General features: G+C 38.5%; 1 non-coding gene across 1 annotated transcript; it reads left to right on the top strand.

The window, feature by feature from the left end:
- Positions 1-205: 205 nt before the first annotated feature.
- LOC121759784 lies at positions 206-312 on the top strand. The gene has a single exon (XR_006041729.1). It is a non-coding gene; the product is annotated as a small nucleolar RNA R71 (small nucleolar RNA).
- Positions 313-16,516: the final 16,204 nt, after the last annotated feature.

Below are 16,516 nucleotides of genomic sequence, written 5' to 3'. Positions count from 1 at the left end.
CTCTCAGTTCCGCCAACTTATTAACAAAGGAACTCTCTTCGGCTTCTCCAATGGCTGCCATTCTCCTTGAGTTGTATCTATCTTTTGACCATCCTCTGCTGTTGGCCGCGAACTCTGCAATGACTGCCATGTCGTCTGGTCACTTCTTCCTCAGGAATCCTCCATTAACCCATTATATAAGATACCTACCTGATGGTCCAAAGAGAAACCATGGTTGGGGCACTTGCGGAGGAGGCCCTTAAAGCGTGCGACAGCTTCAAAGAGGGGCTCGTCATGTCCTTGCACGAATTGGGATATCTCACTTTTGAGCATTAGGATAGTCCCTGGCAGATAGTATTTATCGAGGAAGACCGCTACTATATCTCTCCATGTGGAGACTTGCTCTACAAGCAAACAATCAAAACACTCTTTAGCTGAATCAATCGATGAAAATGGAAAGAGTCTTACCCTTATGGCGTCGTCGTCGACACCATTCAATTAGAGAGTGTTCGAAATCTCCACGAACTTTGTAAGATGGCGGTTGACATCCTTGGTGGCTCTTCCTGCAAAAGGGTACTGTTCCACCCTCTGTATAAGGGGCATCTGCAGCTCTAAGTTGTTGGCATCAATTCGAGGACCTTTAGGGAATGTAAGTGCATTATCATGGTTGAACATATTCATTACCGACACTATCTCCTTGTTCTTCCTTTCATGCTCCTCTCTAGTCGCCTTCTTCACGGATTTTTAATCTAGCAGTTGTTGAACCAGAAATTGTTGTTGGGGATATCGCAGCGGAAATTGCAAATTAAATAAATCCACAAAAGAATCTACTCAGGAGATTATGTGGATCGATTCAATTTCATGCTTGAACATGTAGAAACATATTATTGCCCAATTAATCACATAATTTAGAATTAAATTATGATGTTGAATACTAACAATTATGATTCTCCAAAGAATCGAAGTGACATGCTACTTCTCCACGTGTAGATCTTGAAACTTGATTGTGATTGCAAGACCAAGGATCTTCTAACCTATGACCCAACTCTAGATCTAAATTCCTTGTGGGCGGAATCTCTTAGAAATTATAGGGATCTTGAAGAAGAAGACAAGAACGCCAAGAACACACAAATATGAATTTTTGAATTCCTCTGTTAGAGAGAGATGGCCAAAAATTCCAAGGTGTGGAGTGAAGGGGTTGGTGATGGGGCTCGTTTCACGCATGTTTCCTACCTTAAAACTACATCAAATTCTGTAAACAAACGTCCAATTTTGAGCCAGGTGTGTGTGTAAGTCCGCCTTGTTCAGAAACTGAGTTGATCAACTGGGCGGGCGAATGGATCAGTAGAAGGTGCCAAATTGTTGCAAAATTGGATCAAGTTGAAGCAAATGACACACAGTGGAGCGCCCAATGAGAAGACTAATGCGGCGCACAAGAAAAATCCTCAAGGGAAAATGGTAAAGGGGTCCTTTCAAAGAACAAATGCCCTAAGGATCCAGACCTCAGGCCTTCCTATAAATGGACATAGAGAAGGAGGAACGAGGGAGCTTCGATCGGTGTCACTCATTAGTTTTTGGCTCTCTTCTAGAGCTGGAATAGGGAGCTCCAAACACTTCATTTTCCTGTTTTTGCATACACACTTGGTCCTGTTCTAGTTTAGTTTAGTTTAGTTGGCATTTTGGTGGTAGTTTTCTACACTATTATCGTTCTGCTACTGCTATTCCACTTCGAGAAGAAGTGATGAAACAATTTCCTGCTTTCGTTGTTTGTTTTCAGTCTACTTTCGATTTTATCGACTCTTGATTTTTTTGATTTAGTAATTTTAGAGTTATGTTTCCATTTCCAGTTGATATGTTCTGTTTCATGCATGGTATTTCTGATCTGTTTTGAATTTTGTTTTATGATACTTGTCTTAGCTCGAAATGTTTCGTTATGTTTTGATTTGGTCAGATCTGATATTTTATGTCTGAGTTGTCTTAGGATGTTTAGATCTAGTAGCCACTATTTTTTTTCTGCATGAGTATGAGTTAGTTTCTTGTTTTCATAGTCGTAGTTTAGATCTTAGGAGTGGATTCAATTCTATGAGTTGTTGATGTTTCGGCATTTTCAGATTTGTTCTTTGCTCTGTTTTTCATGTTGATTTTGTGAAGAAGATGAAGTTGTTAAAATTTTTTTACTTTATCGTACACTTCGCAGGGGACTGACAGTCCCCCATTTATTCTGTTTGTCCAGTTATGGAAAGTTCAATTAAGTTGATCAAGTAGACTAGTTAAGCTTTCATGAGTTGATTAGTTTAGTAGTTTTAACCCACCGTAGCAAAGCGTGGCAGCAACCATTCCCATTTCGTGTCCCGCATGCAAATGTTAAACACAGCATCTCTGTGGGATCGATCCTTACTTCCCTATACTAATTAATAGTATTGTGGGTTAAGGTTTTGAAAGCACGCTTTCGAGTTCTTCCTTTCATCTCACTCGAGTAGGAGTAGGTTGAGTTGATTAGACCAAATCTTTAACTGGATCCACTAACTTGTTTTCACAGGTAGAAGGGCACACAATTGGCCAGCCGGATCAGTTCGACAATCCAACTTGAGCAAGCCACAACGATAAAAGAGAGAGAAGAGCGAGTCGAGCAGCCTCCTTTCAGTTGGCAGCGGAAGCGTACATAAATCAATTACATAATAATTCTGATCTATTTAGCAGATTATTTAGACAAAATCTATTCGCGCAATTATCTCATGTATCATGCTCATAACTTGAATTAAATCATTCTTTAGCGTAATTGAAACCTAAAACATGTTTTCTACGGATTAGCCATTTTACCTTGGGTATTCTCTAAAGAATCGAAGATAGCTCGCGCCTTCTTCACGTGATGATGTTGAGTACTAGACCACAGATCTTCTGGATGGTTCCCGGACTGTACGCAGATATCAGTGCGGGCTGATCTCACCAGAATACTAGAACTTAAATAAAGAAGACAAAAATCGCACGTGAAGTATGAGAGAAAATCGTCATCTATAGGTATTACGAGATGGAATGAAAATTTTGTGCAAAAATTAATTATATTTTCTGTTTCCTTTATTCTCCTATTTATATTACGTCACATAATGGGCCCAGTCAGGGATCTATGGAAGGTTTTGGATATGGCCTCCCTCAATTAGCTTTTTACTAATTAAATTGAACCCACAATTTAATACAAGCTTATATTGGAATATTCAGAATTATAAGTAATTCGGGTTTCCATTGTTTGTCATTCATTTCCCGCGCTTAAGATAGAAACGTCCATTAATTAATTAGTGTCTGCTATGAACTTAATTAATTAACATCTCATTAATTCCAAGAATGGACTTAGCAAGAAAAGCTTATTTATTATTCATACAGTAATCAAAATCCAACTAGCTAGGTTCCGAATAATAAAGTCTTGTTTCGAGCTCCTCTTGAGGACGTTATCAAACGAGACTCACCTCGCCCACGATTCAATATAATAGCAATCCTAGCACCGCTAGATATTAATCACCACTACCTAATATACTATGATTATTGGGTTGCGAAAAATCCACACCATTTGGTAAGTCGAAGTAGTGCATAATCAATATCGTATGCTCAATACTAACGTACTCCCTCCGTTTCACCATAGTTGAGGCGAAACTTTTCGGCACGGAGTTTAAGAAAGGGATGTTGAGTGTGTTGAATAAATAAATAAAAATAAGTAAGAGAGAGAAAAAGGCGGAGATAATAAAGTAGAAAGTGAATAAAGTAGAGAGCAAAAAAGTAAGAGAGTAAAGTAAGAAAGAGAAAATAATTACTATATACTATGAAGAAACTTCCTGAAATGGAAAAATGACTCAACTATGAAGAAACGGAGGGAGTACATTGATTAAGAAATAAATAATTTATCAAGACCTCATCTTTCAGTAGATAGCATAAAGACTTGTCTCGCTGTTAGATCCAATTCAGTGCTCCACCACACCAATGTCATCTTATTTCAGTAAGACTTAGATATATTCAGACTGACATTGCAACCTTTCACGATAGGTAGTATAGGACTAAAACAAAGACTTAGACTTTGTTAAGTTACTTGTACATTTAAACGTGCAATAAACATCCATTAAATGTAAAACATAAAAATATTATGACAAAAATAATCTATTGCATCCATTGGAAAATGAAATAAGAGTTTTACAGTATTCAATCACACGAAAGGTGATTTCTAGTATACAAACTCTAACAATCTCCCACTTATACTCAAAACAGCTTGCGAGTATATAAAATAAATGTGCACAACATCTAATTCTCCCACTTATACTAAAATCGAGTTGAGGTCTTGAGCGATTCGAACTCCCATCCCTTCAACATGGCGCTCGAACGGTTTCACCACCAATGCCTTTGTAAAAGGATCTGCCAGGTTGTTCTCTGATGCAATCTTGACCACTTGAATGTCTCAGCTCTGCATTATATCTCTAATGATATGATACTTTCTCTCTATGTGTATGCTAGCTTTGTGAGGTCGTGGTTCTTTCGAGTTTGCCATAGCACTAGAATTGTCACAATAAATGGTGATGCTCTTGGGAAGATTCGTAACCACACCTAAGTCCAAAAGGAAGTTTTTAAGCCATACCACCTCCTTTGCAGCCTCAGAAGCGGCCACATTTTCCGGCTTCCATGGTAGAGTCAGCGATGCATTTCTTCTTCACACGCTTCCAAATTACAGCACCATCTCCTAAGGTGAACACATATCCAGAAGTAGATTTTCTCGAGTCTTGATCAGCTTGTAAATTTGAGTCAGTATATCCCAAAGGACAAAGCTCGGCTGCATTGTAAACTAGAGCATAGTCCTTAGTCCGTTTAAGGTACTTGAGTATGTTCTTTACGGTAGTCCAATGTCCTTGGCCCGGATTCGACTAATATCTTGCCCCCATGCCAACAATAAAGCAAATATCATGCCTTGTACAAAGCATAACATACACGAGACTACCAACTGCCGAAGCCTATGGTATCCTTCTCATCTCTTCTATCTTAGACGGCGTCTTAGGACACATCTCTTGCGATTGATGGATGTCATGTCTAAAAGGTAAGAAACCTTTCTTGGCATCTTGCATGCTAAAGCGACTAAGTACAATGTCGATGTAAAGTTCTTGAGATAAGCACAACGTCCTCTTCTTACGATTCTGAAGAACCTTGATGCCGAGAATGTGTCCCGCGTCTCCCATATCTTTCATCTCGAACTGGTTTGACAACCAAGTTCGTACTGATGACAACATCTTTTTATTGTTTCCAATTAGAAGAATGCCATCTACATATAATACTAAGAACACAACATTTCCCTTTTGAACCTTCTTGTAGACGTAGCTTTCATTTGGGAACTTTTCGAATCCAAACTTATGAACAGTCTGATCGAAATATTGGTTCCTTGATCTAGATGCTTTCTTGAGGCCATAAATGGCCTTCTTAAGTTTCCAAACCATGTGTTCCTTGCCCTTCACGGCGTATCCTTCGGGTTGTTCCATGTAGATGGTCTCCTCAAGACTACCGTTCAAGAACGCAGTCTTAACGTCCATCTGCCATACATCCCAATCCATGTAAGCTGCTATAGACAGAAGTATCCGGATCAATTTGAGCATGGCCACCGGGGAGAAGGTCTCATCGTAATCAACACCTTCTCTTTGGGTATACCCCTTGGCCACTAGTCTTACCTTGAAGACTTTAACTCGTCCACCGGGTCCACGTTTACGCTTGTATATCCACTTGCTCCCAATGGCAGTACAACCTTCGGGTAGGACGGGCAAATTGTAGACGTCTTTGTCTATCATAGATTGTAGTTCCGAATCCATTGCTTTCACCCGTTCGCAATGATCGACACTGCCCGCGCCTCTGCAAAGTTTCAGGGATCTAATACATTGCTGTCCGAGGAGTGATTCATAGATTCCCCGAAACCAATGTATCTATCGGGCTCATGAGAGACCCTCCTACTGCAGCGCGGCACTACAATACTTGGAGTAGAAGTTAAAATTTCGGGAATTGTTTGTACAATTGGTACGGGTTATTGGTTAATAGAACCACTTCACTGCTGGGTTTATGATTCATTACAAAGTCTTCCTCTAAGAATGTCACGTGAGTGCTCACGATGACTTTCTTATCTCGGAGACTATAGAATTCATAAGCTTTCGACTCTTTAGGGTATCCTCTAAAATATGTCTCCCAGAAAGCTAGGTATGTCCCCAAAACGAAATAGGGAGTCGTGCATAACTCATCATCGATCGGACAATGTTTAACAAGGTCATATTCCTTCTTTCAGCTACGCCATTCTGCTGGGGTGTGCCCGGCGCAGTTAATTGGGATTCAATTCCCTCTACTGACAAGTAGTCCAAAAACTTGGCACTTAGGTATTCGCCTCCGCAATCGGATCACAGTCTCTTGATACGTTTTCCATGATGTGTCTCCACATAAGCCTTGAATTCTTTGAACTTGTCAAAAGATTCAGACTTGAAACGCATCAAATAAACGTGTCCAACTTTCGAATAATCATCAATAAAAGTGATGAAATATCGATAGCCACCTCTTCCCTCGGTTGACATTGGTCCACACACGTCAGTATGAACGAGCTCTAGTACTTCCTTGGCCCTATTACCTTTCACCCTAAAAGGTCTCTTAGTCATCTTGCCTTCTAAGCAGGATTCGCACGTTGAGAACGGCTCCTTCTCTAGACCTTTAATAAGGTCTTGGTCCACAAGAGAATGGATCCTTCTTTCGTTGGCATGACCAAGTCTAAGGTGCCATAAGTACGTTTCGTTCATTGAACTTGCAGGTTCTTTCATTTTCCTTGAAATTTTTGATGTTGTATTGAGTTCTGATTTACGATCATTAAATTGTGTAGATGTGATTTTGTACAGATTGTTTTCCATGATACCACGACAGATATAAGAACCATCTTTCTTAATAACGCAATTGTCATTAAAAGAAATCGAATATCCATCAAAAACTAATTTAGAAACTAAAATTAAATTTCTTCTAAAAGAAGGAATCAACAAAACATTCTTCAAAATAAAAAAATCTATCATTACTAAAATGCAAATAAACGTCTCACACTGCAACGGCTGCCACTTTTGTAGCATCTCTCAGTTGGACCTCGATCTCACGATCATATAGCCGCCTTGTCACCTGCATTAAGTCAGGATCAAAACAAATATGATCAATAGCTCCTATGTCAATAACCCAAGTATGAGTAGACGTTGAAGCCAAACTTGACTCGACCACTAGAGCTTGGTGCATGCCTGTAGCCTTTCCCTTTCTAGGACAGGCTGGCTTCCAATGCCCCTTTTGTCCACACTTGAAGCACTTACCAGTTTGTTTCTTGTTTACCTTCCGTTTCTTCTTTCCCTTAGCATATTTAGTGGCAACCTGGTTCGTCACTTTATTCTTTCCTATGCCAGGCCTAAGGCCAGAGGAATGATGTGTCGAACTAACCATCGCCGTCTTAGCTTGGACCATGAGATCCTCCGCCGACTGAAGTTCAGTCAACAATTCAACCAAGGTGTAGTTCCTTTTGTTCTTCTCAAAATTGAGCTTGAACTACTCAATGGTAGGGGCTAGACTTTGAAGGATTATATTAACTTGGGACCGATCGTCCCTCCCAAAACCTCAATTTTATTGAGGTGGCTCATCATCTCGAGGACATGGTCCTGCACATAAGAGCCTTCCTTCATAGTATTCGCCATGATACTCCGAGAGGCTTGAGACTAAGCCGTTTGATTCTGAGTACCAAAAAAGATTTGTGAGCTTTTGCATGATCTCGGCGGCAGTCGCCATGGATGCATGCTGATGTTTAAGCACTGTTGACATAGAGGCCAACATATAACACTTAGCCATCTCATTTGCCTTATGCCACCGTTTATGCGCATCTCGGACTGCCTGCGAGGCATTAGCCGCCGGGGTAGGAGGTCATGGAGCAGAGAGCACAAACTTGTACTCATCGGCTGTGAGAAAGATGTCCACATTTTGTTTCCATTTTATGTAATTTTGGCCCTCGAGTTTGTTCTCTTTAAGAGCTGCAGAAAGAGGATTGAATGACATTTTGACAATTTAGGTTGAACTGCAAAATAGAAGATTTACTATTTGTCATAAACCTATGTAATGAAATTGAAGAGATTAACCATAGAACTTTTCAAAATCTTACAACTGTAAAATTAAAATTTTGTACCCTCAAGCAGAGATCAATACGCATTAAAATTTTAGCATTTTTACTAGTCACAACACCGACGAATAGTCCAAGTTACAGAATCTCGTTTCTTAAACACACTCCCATAACAATGCTCATGCGTTGATAGTAAAGACCAAGTTATCTCATAAATTCTGTTTGGACTTCCGAAACTTGTAATTTCTTAGGATTATTGTCCCCACAGCATGGGTGGCGATAATATTGGAAAATACTTTCTAGTCCATACTATTTATATTTGAGAAGTCCACCTATATAAACTTGCTATTACTTAGGATTATTGCCCGCACAATATGGGTGGCTATAATATTAAGAAAATGGCTTCATAAGTTGTGCACCAATCGATGGAGACCATATACAAAACGTGGTTTTGTAATTATCACTTATATATTTTAGTTATGGTTTTTCTTTAATTATCCTTTGCCTTAAGGTAGAAAAGGCTTAATTAAATTTTGTTGGTATTTAATTTACTGGATAATTAAAGCTTTCATCATCTTTTAACATCTTATTTAAGGAAGTTATATTAATTACTTAAGTTCAATTCTTATCCATGTCTTCTATAAGATGTATCTAAATAAATTGAATTATTCATATCTTGGACTGATATGAATAATTAAACTTAAATTAATTCCTCGTTCAAGATTAGGAAGAGAATTATTTATTATTTAATGTATTCCTACATATCTATCCTTAATAGGATTCTAGATATATAATAATTAGGAAACTATTAAATTATTCTTGTCCATATCATTTAGGAATAAAATAAAATATATTTATTTCCGTAGATATAATCAATAATCAAAATATTCCTAAAATTTAGGGAAATCTTCCCAAAATATTTTATTTCCACTAAATAATAATATTTTAATAACTTCTATTAATTCAATTAATTAAATAATCATAAAATAATATTTCATCGTTATCTCGTCGATCGAGGTTTGCACGAACGATGAACGATGAATATCTGATGAGTTCGTCGTCGGAACCGACGCACGTGATTGCACGGACGCCTGGGCCAGCAGCTCGCACACACGGCGGCACAGCTCTCAGCCGCTGGGCTCGTCGGGGAGGTTCGGTCTCTCGGCCAGCGCGACGCGCAAGGCGTCGCTGCTTTCGGCCAGAACATCCACACTCGTCTCGCACCGTCTCGACACGGCGACAGCAGGTCTCGGCCAGCAGCTTATGATGTTTCCACCAGCGACTGCTCCCACTGGCTCAGCCACCGTCGCGCATGGTGGTGTGTCGCTCTCGGCTGGCGCCTGGTGCAGTACCGGGTACTTCCGCCTAGGGTTCGGTTCGACGTCTCGGTGTCTCGGCGTGTTCTTGGTCGAACCGTTGTGCCACACCAATAGCCCCATCCATTTCGTGGTGGGACGTCGCCCAGGTTCTCAGTCTCGGTAGGCGGCGTGCTCAAGCCCACGCTCGTCTGCGCATCACCCCATGATCAAGATCCCTCGGCTCCCACTGCTTCGACTACCCTTCTTCGGGCGCACGTCGAGCGATCCGTCTCAGCGCAAGCACCGACGGATCCCATGTCTCGTGTGCTCGAATAATTCAAATTCTTTGATTTGATTGTTCTTTAGTACAACATGCATAAAACAATAACAACAAAAACAAGAATATGCTCCGAAATCAAATAACATATGCATACATGAATTTCGTGAAATTTAAATCCAAATAATTAGAGCTAATGACTGGCTCTGATACCAATTGAAGGGGCTGGCAGCGGAAGCGTACATAAATCAATTACATAATAATTCTAATCTATTTAGCAGATTATTTAGACAAAATCTATTCGCGTAATTATCTCATGTATCATGCCCATAACTTGGATTAAATCATGTTTTAGCATAATTGAAACCTAAAAAATGCTTTCTACGGATGAGCCATTTTGCCTTGGGGATTCTCCAAAGAATCGAAGATAGCTCTATTCTTCTCCACGTGATGAGGTTGAGTACTAGACCATAGATCTTCTGACTGGTTCCCGGACTGATCTCACCAGAATACTAGGACATAAATAAAGAAGACAAAAATCTCACGTAAAGTAGGGGAGAAAATTGTCCCCTATAGGTATTAGGAGGGGGAACGAAAATTTTGTGTAAAAATTTATATTAAGTCACATATTGGGCCCAGTCAGGGATCTATGGAAGGTTTTGGATATTGCCTCCCCCAATTAGCTTTTTACTAATTAAATTGAACCCACAATTTAATACAAGCTTATATTGGAATATTACGAGCAGCCACTACAGAAGTAATACTGCACTGCCCATCCAAATCTGAAATTATAAGTAATCCGGGTTTCCATTGTTTGTCATTTATTTCCCACGGTTAAGATAAAAATCTCCATTAATTAATTAGTGTGTGCTATGAATTTAATTAATTAACATTTTATTAATTCCAAGAGTGGACTTAGCAAGAAACGTTTATTTATTATTCATACAGTAATCAAACTCCAACTAGCTAGGTTTCGAATAATAAAGTCTTATTTCAAGCTCCTGTTGAGGACGTTATCAAACGAGACTCTCCTCGCGCATGATTCAATATAATAGCAATCCTAGCAACACTAGATATTAATCACCACTACCCAATATACCAGGATTATTGGGTTGCAAAAAACATGCACCATTTGGTAAGTCAAAGTATTGCATAATCAATACTGTATGCTCAATGCTACCATATTGATTAAGAAAAAAATAAATTATCAAGACCTCGTCTTTTAGTAGATAGCATAAACACTTGTGTCACTGTTAGATTCAATCCAGTGCTCTACGACACCAATGTCATCTTATTTCAGTAAGGCTTAGAAATATGAGGACTGACATTGTAACCTTTCACGATAGGTAGTCTAGGCCTATCTGGGTTGTGAAATTCTTATTTTTCTTTATTCAGAACTGACCGTGTTACCTTAAAGTGGACGACGCCCACAACCGATCTATTAAAACAAAGGCTTAGACGTTGTTAAATTACATGTATATTTAAATATGCAATAAACATCCATTAAATGTAAAACATAACAACATTATGACAAAAATAATCTGTTGCATCCATTGAAAAATGAAATAATAGTTTTTACAGTATTGAATCACTCGAAAGGTGATTTCTAGTATACAAATTCTAACAATCTCCCACGTATGCTCAAAACAGCTTTCGAGTATACAAAATAAATGTGCACTACGTCTAATTCTCCCACTTATAATGAAAGCGAGTTGAGTTCTTGAGAGAGTCGAACTCCCATCCCTTCAACATGGCGATCGAACGATTTCACCGCCAATGCCTTTGTAAAAGGATCTGCCAGGTTGTTCTCTGACGCAATCTTGACCACTTGAATGTCTCCTCTCTGCACTACATCTTTAATGATATGATACTTCCTCTCTATGTGTTTGCTCGCTTTGTGAGGTCGTGGTTCTTTCGAATTTGCCACAATACCAGAATTGTCACAATAAATGATGATGTTCTTGGGCAGATTCGTAACCACACCTAAGTCTAAAAGAAAGTTTTTGAGCCATATTGCCTCCTATGCAGCCTCCGAAACGGCCACATATTCCGACTTTCATGGTAGAGTCTGGGATGCATTTCTACTTCACACTCATCCAAATTACGGCACCACCTCCTAAGGTGAACAAATATCCAGAAGTAGATTTTCTCGAGTCTTGATCAGCTTGAAAATCTGAGTCAGTATATCCCAAAGGACAGAGCTTGGCTGCATTATAAACTAGAGCATAGTCCTTAGTCTGTTTAAGGTATTTGTGTATGTTCTTTACGACAGTCCAATGTCCTTGGCCTGAATGATATCTTGCCACCATGCCAAGAGCAAAGCAAATATCAGGCCTTGTACAAAGCAAAGCATACATGAGACTACCAACTACCGAAGCATATGGTATCATTCTCATCTCTTCTATCTCAGACGGCGTCTTAGGAAACATCTCTTGCGATAGATGGATGACATGTCTAAAAGGTAAGAAACCTTTCTTGGCATCTTGCATGCTAAAGCGACTAAGTACAGTGTCGATGTAAAGTTCTTGAGATAAGCACAACGTCATCTTCTCACGATTCCGAAGAACCTTGATGCCGAGAATGTGTCCCGCATCTCCCATATCTTTCATCTAGAACTGGTTTGACAACCAAGTTCGTACTGATGACAACATCTTTTTATTGTTTTCAATTAGAAGAATGTCATCTACAAATAAAACTAAGAGCACAACATTTCCCTTTTCAATCTTCTTGCAGATGCAACTTTCATTTGGGCACTTTTCAAATCCAAACTTATGAACAGTCTGATTGAAACACTGGTTCCATGATCTGCTTGCTTGAGGCCATAAATGGCCTTCTTACGTTTGTATATCCACTTGCTCCCAATGTCAGTACAACCCTCGAGTAGGACGGACAAATCGTAGACGTCTTTGTCTATCATTGATTGTAGTTCCAAATCCATTGTTTTCACCCATTCGCAATGATCGACATCTGTCTGCGCCTCTGCAAAGTTCCAGGGATCTAATACATTACTGTCCGAAGAGTGATCCATAGATTCTCCCAAACCAATGTATCTATCAGGCTCATGTGACACCCTCCCACTGCGACGCGGCACTACAACAATTGGAGTAGAAGTTGAAGTTACGGAAATTGTTTGTACACTTGGTACAGGTTATTGGTTAATGGAACTTGAGACAGAAGCGAGCTAGGTTTCGAATAATAAAGCCTTGTTTCGAGCTCCTCTTGAGGACGTTATCAAATGAGACTCACCTCGCGCACGATTCAATATAATAGCAATTCTAGCACCGCTAGATATAAATCACCACTACCCAATATACCAGACTTATTGGGTTGCGAAAAATCCGCACCATTTGGTAAGTCAAAGTAGTAAATAATCAATACTGTATGCTCAATGCTAACGTACATTGATTAAGAAATAAATAATTTATCAAGACCTCGTCTTTCAGCAGATAGCATAAAGACTTGTCTCACTGTTAGATCCAATTCAGTGCTCTACCACACAAATGTCATCTTATTTCAGCAAGGCTTAGAAATATGAGGACTAACATTGCAACCTTTCACGATAGGTAATCTAGGTCTATATGGGTTGTGAAATTTTTATTTTTCTTTGTTTAGAACTGACCGTCTTACCTTAAAGTGGACGACGCCCACAACCGGTCTACTAAAACAAAGACTTAGACTTTGTTAAGTTACTTATACATTTAAACATGCAATAAATATCCATTAAATGTAAAACAAACAACATTATGACAAAAATAATCTGCTGCATCCAGTGGAAAATGAAATAAGAGTTTTTACCGTATTCAATCACTCGAAAGGTGATTTCTAGTATATAAACTCTAACATGGAGGCTGGGGTTTCACTTCATGTAATGTGTGTTTTTGTCACACCTACTTCATCCCTATTTATAGAGTTTGTGATGGGCTAGGTTACAGCTCTATATGGCTTGGATTGGGCCTCCCCTATTGGACTTTTTTTACTAACTAAATTATAACCCATAATTCTATATAAGGCCAATGGAATTTTTCTTGTGCCACTATAGAAGAAATACTGATCGCCCATCCAATCCGTGATTACAAGCAATCCGGGTTAACCTCTTTAATATATTATTTCCCATTTTTAAGACATTCTATATCCATTAATTAATTTGTAGTCTGCTACGGACTTTAAATTAATTAACATCTTTTTATTTCCAAGAGTTTGTCTAGTTATTAATTACTACTACCCAAGATATCAAGAATATTGGGTTACGAAAAACATGCACCTACTGATAAGTTAAAGCAGCGTATAATTAAATAACGTGTGTCCTATGTTATTACAAAGATTAAGAAATGCTAAATCTCCTAGACATCGTCTTTTAGTAGATAGCAATAAAGACGTGTCTATACTTTAGATCCTTTCAATGCTATACCACACCAGTGTCACTAGTCATTCTCAAGGTAAAGACTACTTTCGGATGGACACTGCAACCTTTCGCGATAGGTAGCCAAAGCCTATCTAGGTTGTGAAAAAGTTTTACTTCTACAAGGTTCCTGCTGAGTCACTTACTGCGATGACATGTTCCACAACCCGGCTTTCAACGTAGAAGACTTGGACTGATTTTCTTTCCGACGTTTTAATTATATAATTAAATATATAATTAAAGACGGTCAATACCCATTAAAGTAAAATACACATCATGAAGAAAACATTTATTATTCTCATTAAATGAGGAGAGTTTACAACATAAAAACAATTTATCAAAATCATAATAAACTCGAAAAATGTTTTCTAGTATATATGTTCCAACAATTGCAGCCTCTCTATCTTTGCTCGATTGTTGTCCCCCATCTTTCTTTGATCACTTTTTATTTTCCTATGAGTCTTATTTACCTAGACACAAAACTCAAAAGGGACCTATACTATACTGACTGGTAAGATGGTCTCATATTGGGATAAGGTTGAGTACGTGAAAAGAGGGTTTATAAGACTTGAGTGCATGTGAAAAGTGAAAGTTTACTAAAAATGGATAGACAGTGACTGGAACGAATATCCAACCGAACTGGCTGACGAACTGCCAGATCTGTAGAAAAGTTGGTAAAAGTGGAAGGACAAAAAGGCAAATTGGCTGAAAAGTGTAAAGTGGTCCAGTATTCAGATCTGGATGTTGTCTTCTCCAACAAGTATGAACATAACTCAGACTCCATTAACAACATTTCAAATCAACACTTTCCACAAGTTAAAAATCGAAATTAAAAGCTAAATCGAGAAGATTAAAACCGGTAATCCTAAATCATGCAAATTGACTAACATGCAAGGTGGCGATAGTTACTTAATCACATATCTCATTCATTCAACTTCAATTTGAACGATTAATCACTTGGAATTTCACTTAATCATTTCAGATCTAATCTATGCAAGAGGACTCATGCTCAAACACTTAGAAATTTATGCTAAACTACTAGATCTAGCTAATCTAGACAGGAAGAAAAACGATTGCAACCGAAAGATCAACAAACGTCAACTTTAACTTCATAACGACTGAATCTCAAACATAATACGTCAAAACAAAGTAGCAACGATGATTCATTCGGTAGATCTAAACAGAATAAGCAAAACAAGAGTTAAACTGCGAAAGCAAGTAAATATTGTTTTGCCCTCGGGTGATAAACAGTGTTTGGTGACTAAAGCGGATGCATGAGGCGCTGGTGAACTTCCCCCGTCGGAGTACCGGGTGTTAGGGTTTGTATACTAGAAATTACCTTTCGAGTGATTGAATACTGTAAAACTCTAATTATTATTTTCCAATGAATGCAACAGATTATTTTTGTCATAATGTTGTTATGTTTTACATTTAATGGATGTATATTGCATATTTAAATGTATAAGAGAACATAACAAAGTCTAAGTTTTTGTTTTAGTAGACCGGTTGTGGGCTGCGCTCAATTTAAGGTATGTGGTCAGTCCTGAACAAAGAAAAATATGAATTTCACAACCTAGATAGGCCTAGACTACCTATCGTGAAAGGTTGCAATGGCAGTCCGATTATTTCTAAGCCTTATTGAAATAAGATGACGTTGGTGTGGTATAGCACTGAATAGATCTAACAGCAAGATGAGTCTTTATGCTATCTACTGAAAGACGAGGTCTTGATAATTAATTTCTTAATCAATGTACGTTAGCATTGAGCATACGATATTGAGTATCTACTACTTTGACTTACCAAAGGTGCGGGTTTTTCATCACCCAACGATCCAAGTATATTGGGTAGTGGTGATCATTATCTGGCAGTGCTAGGATTGCTTTTATGTTGAATCGTGCGCGAGGAGAGTCTCGTTTGATAATATCCACAAGAGGAGCTCGAAACAAGGTTTTATTATTCGAAACCTAGCTAGTTGGAGTTTGATTACTCTATGAATAATAAATAAGAGTTTCTTGCTAAGTCCACTCTTGGAAATTAAAATATGTTAATTAATTAAGTCCATAGCAGACATTGATTAATTAATGGATGTTTCTATCTTAAGCGCGGGAAATAAATTAAAGGAAACCCGGAATACTTGTAATTTCGGATTTGGAAAGGCAGTGCAATATTACTTCTGTAGTGGCTGCTTGTAATATTCCAATATAAGCTTATATTAAATTGTGGGTTCAATTTAATTAGTAAAAAGCTAATTGGGTGAGGTCATGTCCAAATTCTTCCTTAGATCCCTGACTGGGCCCAATATGTGATTTAATATAAATAGGAGAATAACTGAGACAGAAAACACAACTTTTCCACATCATAATTTTTGCTCCCCTCTGTTTAGAGAGAGAATCGACTCTCCTTCCGTGAGAAGATTTCTGTCTTCGTTATTCAAG

This window comes from Salvia splendens, chromosome 12 (assembly GCF_004379255.2).
Source record: "Salvia splendens isolate huo1 chromosome 12, SspV2, whole genome shotgun sequence".
Lineage (NCBI taxonomy): Eukaryota > Viridiplantae > Streptophyta > Magnoliopsida > Lamiales > Lamiaceae > Salvia > Salvia splendens.
This window is presented reverse-complemented; position numbering and strand designations above follow the sequence as displayed.